The 16,174-nt window shown below is 36.2% G+C and overlaps 5 non-coding genes across 5 annotated transcripts; all 5 read left to right on the top strand.

Annotated features, from left to right (window-relative positions):
- The first annotated feature begins 1,869 nt into the window (after positions 1–1,869).
- Positions 1,870–1,985, top strand: LOC149065993 (U5 spliceosomal RNA). Its single transcript, XR_016195571.1, has one exon. It is a non-coding gene; the product is annotated as a U5 spliceosomal RNA (small nuclear RNA).
- A 3,391-nt stretch (positions 1,986–5,376) lies between these two features.
- Positions 5,377–5,492, top strand: LOC149065994 (U5 spliceosomal RNA). Its single transcript, XR_016195572.1, has one exon. It is a non-coding gene; the product is annotated as a U5 spliceosomal RNA (small nuclear RNA).
- A 3,392-nt stretch (positions 5,493–8,884) lies between these two features.
- LOC149065995 (U5 spliceosomal RNA) lies at positions 8,885–9,000 on the top strand. The gene has a single exon (XR_016195573.1). It is a non-coding gene; the product is annotated as a U5 spliceosomal RNA (small nuclear RNA).
- Positions 9,001–12,392: 3,392 nt separating this feature from the next.
- Positions 12,393–12,508, top strand: LOC149065996 (U5 spliceosomal RNA). The gene has a single exon (XR_016195574.1). It is a non-coding gene; the product is annotated as a U5 spliceosomal RNA (small nuclear RNA).
- A 3,304-nt stretch (positions 12,509–15,812) lies between these two features.
- On the top strand, positions 15,813–15,928 carry LOC149065997 (U5 spliceosomal RNA). Its single transcript, XR_016195575.1, has one exon. It is a non-coding gene; the product is annotated as a U5 spliceosomal RNA (small nuclear RNA).
- The last annotated feature ends 246 nt before the right edge of the window (positions 15,929–16,174 follow it).

The following is a 16,174-nucleotide window of genomic DNA, read 5'->3' on the forward strand; positions in this document are numbered from 1 at the left end:
TAAATTTTTTTCATTTTAAATAACTATACAACCCCTTTGAACGATCGGTGATCGTTTTTAATTATTTATTTCTTTTTTTATCAATTAATCTCATTATTAGTTTTGTAAACTGGCAATAGTGAGTCGAATTCTAACCGTCGTGGTGACAAGTCGTACAACATGCATTTTGCTCGCGTATGTTTTGTGTACCAAATAAATATATTTGGCGTGGTATGTCGGTTCGTAATTGTGAGCAAGTGGCCGCGAAGCAAAGCTCCAAGAAATCAGCAGCCGTAAATAGTGAAGCGCCACCCTTGCAACATGAATGATGCATACGAGTTCTACACGCTATTTGGATATTTTCTTTAATTCAAAGTATGCCTCTAGGAACAACGTAAAATGGTCAATAGAGCCTGGGCTGTACACGGTATGAAATGAAATGATTCGCCAGTAAAATGCGTTGGGTACTGGAAAGTGGCAAACTGTAGGTACTAGTAGCCATGCACCCTTTTTAGATACGGTGTATATAAGTTGTAATATAGATTTGGTATATAGGCTTATGTATATCAGCTATATGGCTGAGAAGCAGTAAGTCTTTCGTCTTAGCTAAATGGCCGAGAAGCGACAATTTACTTGTCTCAGCCAAATGGCCTAGAAGTGACAATTTATATATCTTAGCCAAATGGTCGAGAAGCGACAATTTATTTATCTCAGCCACATGGCTGAGAAGTGACAATTTATTTATCTTAGTCAAATGGCCGAGATGCGACAGTTTATTTATCTTAGCCAAATGGCCGAGAAATGTCAAGTTATTCCGATTGGCCAAACTGCCGGGAAGCGGATTCACCTTAGCTATACGGCAGACAGTGGTAAGTGATTTATATCAGCTATATGGCTGAGAAGCCGTAAGTCTTTCATCTTAGCCAAATGGCCGAGAAGCGGCAATTTATATATCTCAGCCAAATGGGCGAGCAACAATTTGTCATTTATCTTAGCCAAATGCCAGAGAACCGACAATTTATTTATCTCAGCCAAATGGCCGAGAAGTGACAATTTTTTCATTTTATCCTCCTAAATACGGATTATCACTAAATTTTCCCAAAAAATTGTAATTTATTGTTTTAAATGCAATTTGCTAATTACTGCTGCAGTTGCTGAAGGGCGTGGAAATAAAGGGCCGCTGGTACAAATCTCAATAAACAAAAATATATTTCACGAAAAAAATATTCAAATGATCATTGACCATGTTTCGTTGAGAAAAATACGGTAAACCGGTATCTTTTATAAACGAATACGTTAAATTCGAGACATCACCCATTGTCATCAAAAACATTGTTAGAAGTAAGTAACCGTAATAAAAAATTTTAAAAAAAACATGTCAAACGTGACGTTAAATATGCGAGATGAATATTTATAATTTTTGCCATAATTATCATATAATTTATATTATGAAAACACTTTGTATTCGCGATTATATTACAAATTCAAATAAGTATCATTGAAAAAAAATGGGACAAATTTGTGGAATTACAGGAATATCTCTTAATACGAGACACAAGTGGTGCGTCATATTGTTTCAGACGTTTTACTGGTGCTTGTTTCCAGAAAGTTGAGAGACACTATTCTATACTTATTTCATATTCAAAACGATGTTTTCAATATGAATGTGCTGCCATCTAGGGAGAAGATGCTAGGCACATGTTCTTGATGAAACAAATAATTATAACATTTTTCAACAAAAAAGCAAAGATTTTATCCAGAAAACATGTAAAAAAACATAGACAATAAATAAAAATATTATAGTTATTTCCGTTTATGCAAAAATATATTGACGGTTAAACTTTTCTTCAGGCAACAATATTGATATAATTTCTCAAATCATAAATGCGTATGCTCTGGCTTCTCTTCAACCTTCGAGCTAATCTTTCGCCTTTTACTAAAGATTACCGTGGAGAGGAGCAACATAAATGAGCTTAAGGAAATTTTTGGGACCCCGAGAGGGGTTTATTATTGTTCATGTAGTGAAGTGGTGGGTCCGCGCCAGACCTATCTAGAGAAAGGCGTCATAGTTGCTATGGAAAAACAGGTCGCGAATTCCATATTTTGTCAGGTGCTCGCTCTTCTATCATTTTCGTCTTATTTTAAATTTCATCCTTAAATTTTATTTAATTTTCAAAAGGCCCTTCTAAGGATCAAATTTCTTTCTTGAGCCGGTATTACGCTATAAAAGTTTGACGAAAGTCTTTTATAAAACTTGAAGAATGTTAGCACATCTGTTACATTCAAGCCAACTTAGCTAATCCGCCAATTGGTTGCATTTATCAAGTTTTATAAACGAACTTTTATCAACTTTTTATAGTGTAATGCCGGATTTGAAGTTATATTTGTTATTTTTTTTCATCTCGTTGCTTTTTTGTCGAGTTTTTAATCGTTACCTTTGTTGATTTTTTTGACGTTATTTGATATGGCGAGTGGTGGAGCATCGAGTTGCTTCTTAGGATGTGAAAGAAGTTCAAGAACTGAATGGGCTCATTTCTTTCGCTTTCCGAAAGACAGCAGGTTAGCTTCAATTTCGGCCGGTAAAAGGTTGACCAAAGCTGGTTTTAAGACATGATATTTACCGTAGTGTGTGTGTGTGGAGGACCTAGCCTTGAAAGTGGAGTGTCAATCAAAATAGACATGGGCGTGGCTAAGCCAAGGTGCTCGCGCTTATTTCGCCTCTCACACTACAGTTTTTATTGCGCCTACCTTCAATGCATTGTGGGAACGCTTACTCTTTAACCAGCTTTGGTTCACCCCTCCTAAGCTGGCAATTTGACTTTTTTAATGGAGGCTTGGAACCTTATAAACTCCCTTCATTTTTTATATCAGTTATATTTTTGAACAATTTTTTCTTTATGGCCTTTTTATTTTTCTCTTTCAGTGGAACGGTTCTTAATGTTTTGTGTTCCAAGGAAAATAAATTTCACGGACCCTCTCCCGTGCCTATGAAATGAAGGCCACGAACTCCTTTAAAAAATTATACTCTGTATAGCAATGTAAAAACAATGAGTCAATTGTTTTTTCATACAAGCTCACGGCCCGCCGAAGTCTCTCTGAGGACCCCAAAGTAAGAGAAACACTGCAATGGGGGATAGGGTATCAAAGATCCCTGGTTTCAAAATTTAAGGAAGCAAAGCACAAAATAATGGTTGTAAAAAATATTATGGGACTATGAAGTTTCACTGAGGGAAATTAGGATTTCAGAGATGCTTTGACGGGGCATGGCCTAAGAAAGGTCGGGAACCACTGCGTCAGAGCCTCCACACATAGCTCCGCCATGGTTCTTCATTAGTCCTCACTTCTCAAGTAAATCAGTTCCACAGGCCGCCAACAGTATTTTTTCCCCCAAACTTTTTTTCCGTTCTTTGAATTTGAAGATCTCAACGAATCTTGCACTTATAAACGATGATTTTTTTGTCATCGGGAGAGACAGGGCAATAATATTTCTCATTGGCTTTTTTAAGCACAAAGTCTGCGTTTGAAAAGTAAATTTTTTTCATTTTAAATAACTATACAACCCCTTTGAACGATCGGTGATCGTTTTTAATTATTTATTTCTTTTTTTATCAATTAATCTCATTATTAGTTTTGTAAACTGGCAATAGTGAGTCGAATTCTAACCGTCGTGGTGACAAGTCGTACAACATGCATTTTGCTCGCGTATGTTTTGTGTACCAAATAAATATATTTGGCGTGGTATGTCGGTTCGTAATTGTGAGCAAGTGGCCGCGAAGCAAAGCTCCAAGAAATCAGCAGCCGTAAATAGTGAAGCGCCACCCTTGCAACATGAATGATGCATACGAGTTCTACACGCTATTTGGATATTTTCTTTAATTCAAAGTATGCCTCTAGGAACAACGTAAAATGGTCAATAGAGCCTGGGCTGTACACGGTATGAAATGAAATGATTCGCCAGTAAAATGCGTTGGGTACTGGAAAGTGGCAAACTGTAGGTACTAGTAGCCATGCACCCTTTTTAGATACGGTGTATATAAGTTGTAATATAGATTTGGTATATAGGCTTATGTATATCAGCTATATGGCTGAGAAGCAGTAAGTCTTTCGTCTTAGCTAAATGGCCGAGAAGCGACAATTTACTTGTCTCAGCCAAATGGCCTAGAAGTGACAATTTATATATCTTAGCCAAATGGTCGAGAAGCGACAATTTATTTATCTCAGCCACATGGCTGAGAAGTGACAATTTATTTATCTTAGTCAAATGGCCGAGATGCGACAGTTTATTTATCTTAGCCAAATGGCCGAGAAATGTCAAGTTATTCCGATTGGCCAAACTGCCGGGAAGCGGATTCACCTTAGCTATACGGCAGACAGTGGTAAGTGATTTATATCAGCTATATGGCTGAGAAGCCGTAAGTCTTTCATCTTAGCCAAATGGCCGAGAAGCGGCAATTTATATATCTCAGCCAAATGGGCGAGCAACAATTTGTCATTTATCTTAGCCAAATGCCAGAGAACCGACAATTTATTTATCTCAGCCAAATGGCCGAGAAGTGACAATTTTTTCATTTTATCCTCCTAAATACGGATTATCACTAAATTTTCCCAAAAAATTGTAATTTATTGTTTTAAATGCAATTTGCTAATTACTGCTGCAGTTGCTGAAGGGCGTGGAAATAAAGGGCCGCTGGTACAAATCTCAATAAACAAAAATATATTTCACGAAAAAAATATTCAAATGATCATTGACCATGTTTCGTTGAGAAAAATACGGTAAACCGGTATCTTTTATAAACGAATACGTTAAATTCGAGACATCACCCATTGTCATCAAAAACATTGTTAGAAGTAAGTAACCGTAATAAAAAATTTTAAAAAAAACATGTCAAACGTGACGTTAAATATGCGAGATGAATATTTATAATTTTTGCCATAATTATCATATAATTTATATTATGAAAACACTTTGTATTCGCGATTATATTACAAATTCAAATAAGTATCATTGAAAAAAAATGGGACAAATTTGTGGAATTACAGGAATATCTCTTAATACGAGACACAAGTGGTGCGTCATATTGTTTCAGACGTTTTACTGGTGCTTGTTTCCAGAAAGTTGAGAGACACTATTCTATACTTATTTCATATTCAAAACGATGTTTTCAATATGAATGTGCTGCCATCTAGGGAGAAGATGCTAGGCACATGTTCTTGATGAAACAAATAATTATAACATTTTTCAACAAAAAAGCAAAGATTTTATCCAGAAAACATGTAAAAAAACATAGACAATAAATAAAAATATTATAGTTATTTCCGTTTATGCAAAAATATATTGACGGTTAAACTTTTCTTCAGGCAACAATATTGATATAATTTCTCAAATCATAAATGCGTATGCTCTGGCTTCTCTTCAACCTTCGAGCTAATCTTTCGCCTTTTACTAAAGATTACCGTGGAGAGGAGCAACATAAATGAGCTTAAGGAAATTTTTGGGACCCCGAGAGGGGTTTATTATTGTTCATGTAGTGAAGTGGTGGGTCCGCGCCAGACCTATCTAGAGAAAGGCGTCATAGTTGCTATGGAAAAACAGGTCGCGAATTCCATATTTTGTCAGGTGCTCGCTCTTCTATCATTTTCGTCTTATTTTAAATTTCATCCTTAAATTTTATTTAATTTTCAAAAGGCCCTTCTAAGGATCAAATTTCTTTCTTGAGCCGGTATTACGCTATAAAAGTTTGACGAAAGTCTTTTATAAAACTTGAAGAATGTTAGCACATCTGTTACATTCAAGCCAACTTAGCTAATCCGCCAATTGGTTGCATTTATCAAGTTTTATAAACGAACTTTTATCAACTTTTTATAGTGTAATGCCGGATTTGAAGTTATATTTGTTATTTTTTTTCATCTCGTTGCTTTTTTGTCGAGTTTTTAATCGTTACCTTTGTTGATTTTTTTGACGTTATTTGATATGGCGAGTGGTGGAGCATCGAGTTGCTTCTTAGGATGTGAAAGAAGTTCAAGAACTGAATGGGCTCATTTCTTTCGCTTTCCGAAAGACAGCAGGTTAGCTTCAATTTCGGCCGGTAAAAGGTTGACCAAAGCTGGTTTTAAGACATGATATTTACCGTAGTGTGTGTGTGTGGAGGACCTAGCCTTGAAAGTGGAGTGTCAATCAAAATAGACATGGGCGTGGCTAAGCCAAGGTGCTCGCGCTTATTTCGCCTCTCACACTACAGTTTTTATTGCGCCTACCTTCAATGCATTGTGGGAACGCTTACTCTTTAACCAGCTTTGGTTCACCCCTCCTAAGCTGGCAATTTGACTTTTTTAATGGAGGCTTGGAACCTTATAAACTCCCTTCATTTTTTATATCAGTTATATTTTTGAACAATTTTTTCTTTATGGCCTTTTTATTTTTCTCTTTCAGTGGAACGGTTCTTAATGTTTTGTGTTCCAAGGAAAATAAATTTCACGGACCCTCTCCCGTGCCTATGAAATGAAGGCCACGAACTCCTTTAAAAAATTATACTCTGTATAGCAATGTAAAAACAATGAGTCAATTGTTTTTTCATACAAGCTCACGGCCCGCCGAAGTCTCTCTGAGGACCCCAAAGTAAGAGAAACACTGCAATGAGGGATAGGGTATCAAAGATCCCTGGTTTCAAAATTTAAGGAAGCAAAGCACAAAATAATGGTTGTAAAAAATATTATGGGACTATGAAGTTTCACTGAGGGAAATTAGGATTTCAGAGATGCTTTGACGGGGCATGGCCTAAGAAAGGTCGGGAACCACTGCGTCAGAGCCTCCACACATAGCTCCGCCATGGTTCTTCATTAGTCCTCACTTCTCAAGTAAATCAGTTCCACAGGCCGCCAACAGTATTTTTTCCCCCCAAACTTTTTTTCCGTTCTTTGAATTTGAAGATCTCAACGAATCTTGCACTTATAAACGATGATTTTTTTGTCATCGGGAGAGACAGGGCAATAATATTTCTCATTGGCTTTTTTAAGCACAAAGTCTGCGTTTGAAAAGTAAATTTTTTTCATTTTAAATAACTATACAACCCCTTTGAACGATCGGTGATCGTTTTTAATTATTTATTTCTTTTTTTATCAATTAATCTCATTATTAGTTTTGTAAACTGGCAATAGTGAGTCGAATTCTAACCGTCGTGGTGACAAGTCGTACAACATGCATTTTGCTCGCGTATGTTTTGTGTACCAAATAAATATATTTGGCGTGGTATGTCGGTTCGTAATTGTGAGCAAGTGGCCGCGAAGCAAAGCTCCAAGAAATCAGCAGCCGTAAATAGTGAAGCGCCACCCTTGCAACATGAATGATGCATACGAGTTCTACACGCTATTTGGATATTTTCTTTAATTCAAAGTATGCCTCTAGGAACAACGTAAAATGGTCAATAGAGCCTGGGCTGTACACGGTATGAAATGAAATGATTCGCCAGTAAAATGCGTTGGGTACTGGAAAGTGGCAAACTGTAGGTACTAGTAGCCATGCACCCTTTTTAGATACGGTGTATATAAGTTGTAATATAGATTTGGTATATAGGCTTATGTATATCAGCTATATGGCTGAGAAGCAGTAAGTCTTTCGTCTTAGCTAAATGGCCGAGAAGCGACAATTTACTTGTCTCAGCCAAATGGCCTAGAAGTGACAATTTATATATCTTAGCCAAATGGTCGAGAAGCGACAATTTATTTATCTCAGCCACATGGCTGAGAAGTGACAATTTATTTATCTTAGTCAAATGGCCGAGATGCGACAGTTTATTTATCTTAGCCAAATGGCCGAGAAATGTCAAGTTATTCCGATTGGCCAAACTGCCGGGAAGCGGATTCACCTTAGCTATACGGCAGACAGTGGTAAGTGATTTATATCAGCTATATGGCTGAGAAGCCGTAAGTCTTTCATCTTAGCCAAATGGCCGAGAAGCGGCAATTTATATATCTCAGCCAAATGGGCGAGCAACAATTTGTCATTTATCTTAGCCAAATGCCAGAGAACCGACAATTTATTTATCTCAGCCAAATGGCCGAGAAGTGACAATTTTTTCATTTTATCCTCCTAAATACGGATTATCACTAAATTTTCCCAAAAAATTGTAATTTATTGTTTTAAATGCAATTTGCTAATTACTGCTGCAGTTGCTGAAGGGCGTGGAAATAAAGGGCCGCTGGTACAAATCTCAATAAACAAAAATATATTTCACGAAAAAAATATTCAAATGATCATTGACCATGTTTCGTTGAGAAAAATACGGTAAACCGGTATCTTTTATAAACGAATACGTTAAATTCGAGACATCACCCATTGTCATCAAAAACATTGTTAGAAGTAAGTAACCGTAATAAAAATTTTTAAAAAAAACATGTCAAACGTGACGTTAAATATGCGAGATGAATATTTATAATTTTTGCCATAATTATCATATAATTTATATTATGAAAACACTTTGTATTCGCGATTATATTACAAATTCAAATAAGTATCATTGAAAAAAAATGGGACAAATTTGTGGAATTACAGGAATATCTCTTAATACGAGACACAAGTGGTGCGTCATATTGTTTCAGACGTTTTACTGGTGCTTGTTTCCAGAAAGTTGAGAGACACTATTCTATACTTATTTCATATTCAAAACGATGTTTTCAATATGAATGTGCTGCCATCTAGGGAGAAGATGCTAGGCACATGTTCTTGATGAAACAAATAATTATAACATTTTTCAACAAAAAAGCAAAGATTTTATCCAGAAAACATGTAAAAAAACATAGACAATAAATAAAAATATTATAGTTATTTCCGTTTATGCAAAAATATATTGACGGTTAAACTTTTCTTCAGGCAACAATATTGATATAATTTCTCAAATCATAAATGCGTATGCTCTGGCTTCTCTTCAACCTTCGAGCTAATCTTTCGCCTTTTACTAAAGATTACCGTGGAGAGGAGCAACATAAATGAGCTTAAGGAAATTTTTGGGACCCCGAGAGGGGTTTATTATTGTTCATGTAGTGAAGTGGTGGGTCCGCGCCAGACCTATCTAGAGAAAGGCGTCATAGTTGCTATGGAAAAACAGGTCGCGAATTCCATATTTTGTCAGGTGCTCGCTCTTCTATCATTTTCGTCTTATTTTAAATTTCATCCTTAAATTTTATTTAATTTTCAAAAGGCCCTTCTAAGGATCAAATTTCTTTCTTGAGCCGGTATTACGCTATAAAAGTTTGACGAAAGTCTTTTATAAAACTTGAAGAATGTTAGCACATCTGTTACATTCAAGCCAACTTAGCTAATCCGCCAATTGGTTGCATTTATCAAGTTTTATAAACGAACTTTTATCAACTTTTTATAGTGTAATGCCGGATTTGAAGTTATATTTGTTATTTTTTTTCATCTCGTTGCTTTTTTGTCGAGTTTTTAATCGTTACCTTTGTTGATTTTTTTGACGTTATTTGATATGGCGAGTGGTGGAGCATCGAGTTGCTTCTTAGGATGTGAAAGAAGTTCAAGAACTGAATGGGCTCATTTCTTTCGCTTTCCGAAAGACAGCAGGTTAGCTTCAATTTCGGCCGGTAAAAGGTTGACCAAAGCTGGTTTTAAGACATGATATTTACCGTAGTGTGTGTGTGTGGAGGACCTAGCCTTGAAAGTGGAGTGTCAATCAAAATAGACATGGGCGTGGCTAAGCCAAGGTGCTCGCGCTTATTTCGCCTCTCACACTACAGTTTTTATTGCGCCTACCTTCAATGCATTGTGGGAACGCTTACTCTTTAACCAGCTTTGGTTCACCCCTCCTAAGCTGGCAATTTGACTTTTTTAATGGAGGCTTGGAACCTTATAAACTCCCTTCATTTTTTATATCAGTTATATTTTTGAACAATTTTTTCTTTATGGCCTTTTTATTTTTCTCTTTCAGTGGAACGGTTCTTAATGTTTTGTGTTCCAAGGAAAATAAATTTCACGGACCCTCTCCCGTGCCTATGAAATGAAGGCCACGAACTCCTTTAAAAAATTATACTCTGTATAGCAATGTAAAAACAATGAGTCAATTGTTTTTTCATACAAGCTCACGGCCCGCCGAAGTCTCTCTGAGGACCCCAAAGTAAGAGAAACACTGCAATGAGGGATAGGGTATCAAAGATCCCTGGTTTCAAAATTTAAGGAAGCAAAGCACAAAATAATGGTTGTAAAAAATATTATGGGACTATGAAGTTTCACTGAGGGAAATTAGGATTTCAGAGATGCTTTGACGGGGCATGGCCTAAGAAAGGTCGGGAACCACTGCGTCAGAGCCTCCACACATAGCTCCGCCATGGTTCTTCATTAGTCCTCACTTCTCAAGTAAATCAGTTCCACAGGCCGCCAACAGTATTTTTTCCCCCCAAACTTTTTTTCCGTTCTTTGAATTTGAAGATCTCAACGAATCTTGCACTTATAAACGATGATTTTTTTGTCATCGGGAGAGACAGGGCAATAATATTTCTCATTGGCTTTTTTAAGCACAAAGTCTGCGTTTGAAAAGTAAATTTTTTTCATTTTAAATAACTATACAACCCCTTTGAACGATCGGTGATCGTTTTTAATTATTTATTTCTTTTTTTATCAATTAATCTCATTATTAGTTTTGTAAACTGGCAATAGTGAGTCGAATTCTAACCGTCGTGGTGACAAGTCGTACAACATGCATTTTGCTCGCGTATGTTTTGTGTACCAAATAAATATATTTGGCGTGGTATGTCGGTTCGTAATTGTGAGCAAGTGGCCGCGAAGCAAAGCTCCAAGAAATCAGCAGCCGTAAATAGTGAAGCGCCACCCTTGCAACATGAATGATGCATACGAGTTCTACACGCTATTTGGATATTTTCTTTAATTCAAAGTATGCCTCTAGGAACAACGTAAAATGGTCAATAGAGCCTGGGCTGTACACGGTATGAAATGAAATGATTCGCCAGTAAAATGCGTTGGGTACTGGAAAGTGGCAAACTGTAGGTACTAGTAGCCATGCACCCTTTTTAGATACGGTGTATATAAGTTGTAATATAGATTTGGTATATAGGCTTATGTATATCAGCTATATGGCTGAGAAGCAGTAAGTCTTTCGTCTTAGCTAAATGGCCGAGAAGCGACAATTTACTTGTCTCAGCCAAATGGCCTAGAAGTGACAATTTATATATCTTAGCCAAATGGTCGAGAAGCGACAATTTATTTATCTCAGCCACATGGCTGAGAAGTGACAATTTATTTATCTTAGTCAAATGGCCGAGATGCGACAGTTTATTTATCTTAGCCAAATGGCCGAGAAATGTCAAGTTATTCCGATTGGCCAAACTGCCGGGAAGCGGATTCACCTTAGCTATACGGCAGACAGTGGTAAGTGATTTATATCAGCTATATGGCTGAGAAGCCGTAAGTCTTTCATCTTAGCCAAATGGCCGAGAAGCGGCAATTTATATATCTCAGCCAAATGGGCGAGCAACAATTTGTCATTTATCTTAGCCAAATGCCAGAGAACCGACAATTTATTTATCTCAGCCAAATGGCCGAGAAGTGACAATTTTTTCATTTTATCCTCCTAAATACGGATTATCACTAAATTTTCCCAAAAAATTGTAATTTATTGTTTTAAATGCAATTTGCTAATTACTGCTGCAGTTGCTGAAGGGCGTGGAAATAAAGGGCCGCTGGTACAAATCTCAATAAACAAAAATATATTTCACGAAAAAAATATTCAAATGATCATTGACCATGTTTCGTTGAGAAAAATACGGTAAACCGGTATCTTTTATAAACGAATACGTTAAATTCGAGACATCACCCATTGTCATCAAAAACATTGTTAGAAGTAAGTAACCGTAATAAAAATTTTTAAAAAAAACATGTCAAACGTGACGTTAAATATGCGAGATGAATATTTATAATTTTTGCCATAATTATCATATAATTTATATTATGAAAACACTTTGTATTCGCGATTATATTACAAATTCAAATAAGTATCATTGAAAAAAAATGGGACAAATTTGTGGAATTACAGGAATATCTCTTAATACGAGACACAAGTGGTGCGTCATATTGTTTCAGACGTTTTACTGGTGCTTGTTTCCAGAAAGTTGAGAGACACTATTCTATACTTATTTCATATTCAAAACGATGTTTTCAATATGAATGTGCTGCCATCTAGGGAGAAGATGCTAGGCACATGTTCTTGATGAAACAAATAATTATAACATTTTTCAACAAAAAAGCAAAGATTTTATCCAGAAAACATGTAAAAAAACATAGACAATAAATAAAAATATTATAGTTATTTCCGTTTATGCAAAAATATATTGACGGTTAAACTTTTCTTCAGGCAACAATATTGATATAATTTCTCAAATCATAAATGCGTATGCTCTGGCTTCTCTTCAACCTTCGAGCTAATCTTTCGCCTTTTACTAAAGATTACCGTGGAGAGGAGCAACATAAATGAGCTTAAGGAAATTTTTGGGACCCCGAGAGGGGTTTATTATTGTTCATGTAGTGAAGTGGTGGGTCCGCGCCAGACCTATCTGGAGAAAGGCGTCATAGTTGCTATGGAAAAACAGGTCGCGAATTCCATATTTTGTCAGGTGCTCGCTCTTCTATCATTTTCGTCTTATTTTAAATTTCATCCTTTAATTTTATTTAATTTTCAAAAGGCCCTTCTAAGGATCAAATTTCTTTCTTGAGCCGGTATTACGCTATAAAAGTTTGACGAAAGTCTTTTATAAAACTTGAAGAATGTTAGCACATCTGTTACATTCAAGCCAACTTAGCTAATCCGCCAATTGGTTGCATTTATCAAGTTTTATAAACGAACTTTTATCAACTTTTTATAGTGTAATGCCGGATTTGAAGTTATATTTGTTATTTTTTTTCATCTCGTTGCTTTTTTGTCGAGTTTTTAATCGTTACCTTTGTTGATTTTTTTGACGTTATTTGATATGGCGAGTGGTGGAGCATCGAGTTGCTTCTTAGGATGTGAAAGAAGTTCAAGAACTGAATGGGCTCATTTCTTTCGCTTTCCGAAAGACAGCAGGTTAGCTTCAATTTCGGCCGGTAAAAGGTTGACCAAAGCTGGTTTTAAGACATGATATTTACCGTAGTGTGTGTGTGTGGAGGACCTAGCCTTGAAAGTGGAGTGTCAATCAAAATAGACATGGGCGTGGCTAAGCCAAGGTGCTCGCGCTTATTTCGCCTCTCACACTAGTTTTTATTGCGCCTACCTTCAATGCATTGTGGGAACGCTTACTCTTTAACCAGCTTTGGTTCACCCCTCCTAAGCTGGCAATTTGACTTTTTTAATGGAGGCTTGGAACCTTATAAACTCCCTTCATTTTTTATATCAGTTATATTTTTGAACAATTTTTTCTTTATGGCCTTTTTATTTTTCTCTTTCAGTGGAACGGTTCTTAATGTTTTGTGTTCCAAGGAAAATAAATTTCACGGACCCTCTCCCGTGCCTATGAAATGAAGGCCACGAACTCCTTTAAAAAATTATACTCTGTATAGCAATGTAAAAACAATGAGTCAATTGTTTTTTCATACAAGCTCACGGCCCGCCGAAGTCTCTCTGAGGACCCCAAAGTAAGAGAAACACTGCAATGGGGGATAGGGTATCAAAGATCCCTGGTTTCAAAATTTAAGGAAGCAAAGCACAAAATAATGGTTGTAAAAAATATTATGGGACTATGAAGTTTCACTGAGGGAAATTAGGATTTCAGAGATGCTTTGACGGGGCATGGCCTAAGAAAGGTCGGGAACCACTGCGTCAGAGCCTCCACACATAGCTCCGCCATGGTTCTTCATTAGTCCTCACTTCTCAAGTAAATCAGTTCCACAGGCCGCCAACAGTATTTTTTCCCCCAAACTTTTTTACCGTTCTTTGAATTTGAAGATCTCAACGAATCTTGCACTTATAAACGATGATTTTTTTGTCATCGGGAGAGACAGGGCAATAATATTTCTCATTGGCTTTTTTAAGCACAAAGTCTGCGTTTGAAAAGTAAATTTTTTTCATTTTAAATAACTATACAACCCCTTTGAACGATCGGTGATCGTTTTTAATTATTTATTTCTTTTTTTATCAATTAATCTCATTATTAGTTTTGTAAACTGGCAATAGTGAGTCGAATTCTAACCGTCGTGGTGACAAGTCGTACAACATGCATTTTGCTCGCGTATGTTTTGTGTACCAAATAAATATATTTGGCGTGGTATGTCGGTTCGTAATTGTGAGCAAGTGGCCGCGAAGCAAAGCTCCAAGAAATCAGCAGCCGTAAATAGTGAAGCGCCACCCTTGCAACATGAATGATGCATACGAGTTCTACACGCTATTTGGATATTTTCTTTAATTCAAAGTATGCCTCTAGGAACAACGTAAAATGGTCAATAGAGCCTGGGCTGTACACGGTATGAAATGAAATGATTCGCCAGTAAAATGCGTTGGGTACTGGAAAGTGGCAAACTGTAGGTACTAGTAGCCATGCACCCTTTTTAGATACGGTGTATATAAGTTGTAATATAGATTTAGTATATAGGCTTATGTATATCAGCTATATGGCTGAGAAGCAGTAAGTCTTTCGTCTTAGCTAAATGGCCGAGAAGCGACAATTTATTTCTCTCAGCCAAATGGCCTAGAAGTGACAATTTATATATCTAAGCCAAATGGTCGAGAAGCGACAATTTATTTATCTTAGTCAAATGGCCGAGATGCGACAGTTTATTTATCTTAGCCAAATGGCCGAGAAATGTCAAGTTATTATAGTGGTAAGTGATTTATATCAGCTATATGGCTGAGAAGCCGTAAGTCTTTCATCTTAGCCAAATGGCCGAGAAGCGGCAATTTATATATCTCAGCCAAATGGGCGAGCAACAATTTGTCATTTATCTTAGCCAAATGCCAGAGAACCGACAATTTATTTATCTCAGCCAAATGGCCGAGAAGTGACAATTTTTTCATTTTATCCTCCTAAATACGGATTATGACTAAATTTTCCCAAAAAATTGTAATTTATTGTTTTAAATGCAATTTGCTAATTACTGCTGCAGTTGCTGAAGGGCGTGGAAATGAAGGGCCGCTGGTACAAATCTCAATAAACAAAAATATATTTCACGAGAAAAATATTCAAATGATCATTGACCATGTTTCGTTGAGAAAAATACGGTAAACCGGTATCTTTTATAAACGAATACGTTAAATTCGAGACATCACCCATTGTCATCAAAAACATTGTTAGAAGTAAGTAACCGTAATAAAAATTTTTAAAAAAAACATGTCAAACGTGACGTTAAATATGCGAGATGAATATTTATAATTTTTGCCATAATTATCATATAATTTATATTATGAAAACACTTTGTATTCGCGATTATATTACAAATTCAAATAAGTATCATTGAAAAAAAATGGGACAAATTTGTGGAATTACAGGAATATCTCTTAATACGAGACACAAGTGGTGCGTCATATTGTTTCAGACGTTTTACTGGTGCTTGTTTCCAGAAAGTTGAGACACACTATTCTATACTTATTTCATATTCAAAACGATGTTTTCAATATGAATGTGCTGCCATCTAGGGAGAAGATGCTAGGCACATGTTCTTGATGAAACAAATAATTATAACATTTTTCAACAAAAAAGCAAAGATTTTATCCAGAAAACATGTAAAAAAACATAGACAATAAATAAAAATATTATAGTTATTTCCGTTTATGCAAAAATATATTGACGGTTAAACTTTTCTTCAGGCAACAATATTGATATAATTTCTCAAATCATAAATGCGTATGCTCTGGCTTCTCTTCAACCTTCGAGCTAATCTTTCGCCTTTTACTAAAGATTACCGTGGAGAGGAGCAACATAAATGAGCTTAAGGAAATTTTTGGGACCCCGAGAGGGGTTTATTATTGTTCATGTAGTGAAGTGGTGGGTCCGCGCCAGACCTATCTAGAGAAAGGCGTCATAGTTGCTATGGAAAAACAGGTCGCGAATTCCATATTTTGTCAGGTGCTCGCTCTTCTATCATTTTCGTCTTATTTTAAATTTCATCCTTAAATTTTATTTAATTTTCAAAAGGCCCTTCTAAGGATCAAATTTCTTTCTTGAGCCGGTATTACGCTATAAAAGTTTGACGAAAGTCTTTTATAAA

This window comes from Pholcus phalangioides, unplaced genomic scaffold (genome assembly GCF_987345545.1).
Source record: "Pholcus phalangioides strain wild (caught in Gottingen) unplaced genomic scaffold, Ppha-v1.0 ptg000036l_1, whole genome shotgun sequence".
NCBI lineage: Eukaryota > Metazoa > Arthropoda > Arachnida > Araneae > Pholcidae > Pholcus > Pholcus phalangioides.